This window comes from Ovis aries, chromosome 18, assembly GCF_016772045.2.
Source record: "Ovis aries strain OAR_USU_Benz2616 breed Rambouillet chromosome 18, ARS-UI_Ramb_v3.0, whole genome shotgun sequence".
Classification (NCBI taxonomy): domain Eukaryota; kingdom Metazoa; phylum Chordata; class Mammalia; order Artiodactyla; family Bovidae; genus Ovis; species Ovis aries.
In genome coordinates, this window is record NC_056071.1 from 1,386,907 (window position 1) to 1,390,908 (window position 4,002).

The 4,002-nt window shown below is 49.6% G+C and overlaps 1 non-coding gene and 1 pseudogene across 1 annotated transcript; both read left to right on the forward strand.

Annotated features, from left to right (window-relative positions):
• The first annotated feature begins 898 nt into the window (after window positions 1-898).
• Window positions 899-983, forward strand: LOC114109195 (small nucleolar RNA SNORD116; annotated as a pseudogene).
• Window positions 984-3,319: 2,336 nt separating this feature from the next.
• On the forward strand, window positions 3,320-3,409 carry LOC114109199 (small nucleolar RNA SNORD116). The gene has a single exon (XR_003585881.1). It is a non-coding gene; the product is annotated as a small nucleolar RNA SNORD116 (small nucleolar RNA).
• Window positions 3,410-4,002: the final 593 nt, after the last annotated feature.

Consider the following 4,002-nt stretch of genomic DNA (forward strand, 5'->3'; position numbering starts at 1 on the left):
GCCTTGACGTACTCCTTTTCCTGTTTGGAACCAGTCTGTTGTTCCATGTCCAGTTCTAACTGTTGCTTCCTGACCTGCATACAGGTTTCTCAAGAAGCAGGTTAGGTGGTCTGGTATTGCCATCTCTTTCAGAATTTTCCACAGTTTATTGTGATCCACACAGTCAAAGGCTTTGGCATAGTCAATAAAGCAGAAATAGATGTTTTTCTGGGGTTTCTTAGAGGTTATCTTTACACTGTGTTGTCAGTGATGGTAAGAGAAGTGGATTTGCAGAGTCTGAGACCAGTGAGTTGACAGAACATCAGCACTTCATCCTGATGGCCCCTTGACACTGAATTTTTTCCTGTGGCAATGCACTCAGTTTTGGCTTCTGACACACCAGAGTTGCAGCAATTGTGTCATAGATGCCGTATGAATCTCATCTCTCCTGTGAGCATTGACTCTGTCTGCTATGTGCCTGTTGCTATTCCTCAAGCCTGCAGATATTTTCTTGCCTCAAGTTAATTTGAGTCACCAACTTGGAATACCATCGCAACAGGTGACCCTTTGCATATTCTGTGACACTTGGCTTGGGGAGGTGAGGCCAGGTGAAATTAATGATCCCCCATATATGAGTGAACATGCAGCCCATGGGTTTACAGGTGGAACACCCACGGTTGTAAGTGGCAGTTCTTTCCCAAAACCTAGTGGTTTGTCTACAGGCCTCTGGGTGCCAGGGTTGCACCCTTACCTTCTGTGCTTACTCTCTGGCATTCAAGGTCCCATGGCCTGAGGCTTGACTACAATTCCTACCCTTGTCTTGGTTCTGGGCAGTCTCAAATGCTGATGTGATTGAGCTCACCTACAGTCCTAAGGTAGACACCACAGCTTTCCACATCCAGTGTCTGAGCACATGGTAGGATTGTGTTGACTCCCACAAATGCTTGGGAATCTGAACAAAATGAGTGAGCAGTCCCTATGGTCTCCTCATTGAAATTAAGTTCCAGCCTGTGGTTCCCACAGGGAACATAGAGAGAATGCCATGTGGCACTTGCTTCCTTGTGCTTCAGCAGCTTCACTGTGTAAGTTGAGGGTGACAGCCTTCTCATGGGAAGAGGAGCCATTGGGAAAGGAGCCTGGGACTCCCATCCTCCTTGGATGGCTACAGACAGCATGTCTGGTCTTGGTTTATGAGCCCAGTCAGGATTGTGGTCTCCTGCTGCGGGTGAGAGTGAGATAGAAGAGGATGCAGGAGTTGTTTGAGAGCCTCTGGGCTGCCACTGTGTTCCTGCCTCCACTCAGTTGTTGCCTTGTCTCTTGGAGGAAACCATAATCTTTACACTCAGAGTCAGAACAGGAGTCCTTTCCTAGGTTGGTCTTCTATGTCATGTTCTACTGGAGAGAAAGGACACAAAGCTTCTCCTGATGATTGGAGGACGTCAGTCACTGTCTCCAGCACGTTGTCCAAGCCTATGTCCCCTTTTTGGGTTGTGTCCCCCTTGTATGTGAGTGAACATGAGTGTTGGGAGAGTGGGCCTGGAAAATGTTTTGAGGTAATAAATACACTGTGTTAATGGGAGAGTCTTGCACATTGGCTCTGAGGCAGGTGTATTTTGGGGCAATTGAAAGGTGAGAGGGTGGTTAATGTGTGTGAAATGGTTGGTGAACCCATGGCTGGATTGGTGAGTGGAGGTATCAGCGAGTCTAGAGTACTCTGTGAGTTCTTTCGGTTGCCTTCAGCGCATTTGCACTCAGTGTCTGGAAGGCCTGGGGAAACAGATTCAGGGACTGTCCCCTATTTGGCCTCTCTTTGATTAGACACTTTGTGTTTTAAACACGGTGAGTGTTTGTCATTGTAGCATTGTATGTCTTGGTCTGGGTGCTGATTATGAGGCATGAGATGTGTATTTTCTCCCCGTCTGGCTACATTTTCTCTGTGTTGACCTTGTGAAGTTGTTCCTTAGGCCATCCTAAATTTTTTTTTTTATACCCAGCCCCCGTAGCCTTCCCTGAAGGTTGGAGTTCTTCCCAGAGGTCGTTGGGTGGGACCTTGTAGAAATAGGGGAGTTGGCTGCTAAGGAGAGATTGCAGGTTTAGGGGCAGGAGAGGCTGTCTGGGGGATAGGTCATCTTGACATGCCACCAGCTGGTGCAGTAAACTCATTGTCTCTGGCGTGCCTGGCCTCAGTCCAGAGAATCAGTGAGGATTGTGGTCACAACTGTTTGTTGGGTTTTCTCATGGCATGGCTGTGGGTGTCACATTGTTCCTGGGGACCTGGGTCTCAGTATGTTTCTGAGTTATGGCTGTGATATTCCTGGATAAAGAAATTCCAAAGCCTCATGGTGAGTGTCCCAGTTGATGTAAAGTATCTAGCTCTGCAACTTTGGGTTTTGGAGTAGCTTTGCATGTTTTCCAAGTTAAGGGCCTCTGTCTTGGCTGTAGGCCAGGAAGTAAGTGCACTCTTGAGTCCCCCAGAGTCAGTGCAGGTGTGCCTCAGGGATTGTGGGGCCCAAGGAGCCACTTTTCATTGTGGACCTCACTTTCAGACAAGTGCCATTTTCTCACGTAAGCTCCCAGTTTCCTTGTGGCCCTGTTGGCAGGCCCATTGTAAGCAAAGTAGGTGGCAAGATCGAGTGTTTTCCTGGAATGTCAGTGGCTGTTAGGTTCGCAGGGTAGGCCCAGTTTTCTTGGGCATGTCAGGAGGTTCAAGAATTACACCTTTAAGCTGTGTCAGCAGGCACAGTATTCAGGAGTGGAATTGGAGGGCCCAAAACCAGGGATGTGATGGACCAGTGGCTTTCTTTGGCCTGATAGTTACCCACTCTTAAAGTGTCCTTTCCCCAGTGCATTCACATTTGACTCCTGCCACACAGACAAGGGGCAGGATATGAAACTGAGGCAAGATAGAGCCCTGTATTCCAGGAGGCACTGCCTCTTTTTCCTGTGCACCGATGCATGTTCTTCAAGTGTGTATGTAAATTCTTGCTTCAGTTCAGATGGAGTCCCTAGGGATCAAAACCATCAGTGTGGTATCCTTCCCATATTCCATGACATCAGGCCAGGTGAGGTCAGGCAAGGGAGCCCCTGGAGGCATGTTGGCATACAGCCCATAGGGTGATGGTGGAATGCCCATGGTGGTAAGTGGCCTGGACCTCTGTGAGCTGGGGCTGCACCCTCACATTCTGGGCTTTCCCTGGGACATGTGAGCTCTGATGGCCTGAGGCTTGACTGCACTACCTCGCCCATGACTGGGCTCTGATGGGTCCTGAATGCTGATGTGATTGAGTTCCCAGGCCATCTCAGGGTGGAGGCCATAGGTCCAGAATCTGAGCACGTGCTTAAACTGATGATGACTCCAAGGCATACCTTGGAAATCTAAATAAAATGAATGTGAAAAGCCTCTACTGTCTCCTCATCAGAAGTGGGATCCTGAATGTGGCTCCCACAGGGAACGTAGACAGGGTGTCCCATTGCATTTGCCCCCTTGGCCATCAGCAGCTACTTTGTGCCAGTTGAGGGTGATGACTTTCTTGTAGGTAGAGGAGCCTTTGGGAAAAGGTCTGGAACTCCCATCCCTGGGGGATCCCTGGATGCATGAGGCTAGCCAGAGCTGTGTTCTTCCACAGGTGAGAGTGCAGGTGGAAAAGGAAGTGGGAGCCTTTGGGGGCCTCTGGCCTGCCATTGGGTCCTTCAGGCCTCTGCCAGGTCCCTGGAGAGCATCTACATCTTTACAGACAGGGTCAGAGCAGGAGCCCTGCTTCTCTGTCATGTTCTATGAGGACATGAGATGAATGTTAGAAGGTTCTTCCTGATGCTCTTAGGAATTCAACAGACCACCACCCCTGGGATGTGGGCCAAGCTGACAGCCCCTCCTTAGATCACATCCCCCTTGTGTGTGTGTGTGTGGCAGGGAGGGGTGGTGTGGGGGAGTGGGGACGGCTACTGGGCTTGAGACGTTGGGCCTGGAAAATGTCTAACAGAATTTTTGAGGAAATCAAAATTCTCTGTAGAGGAGAGGGTCTG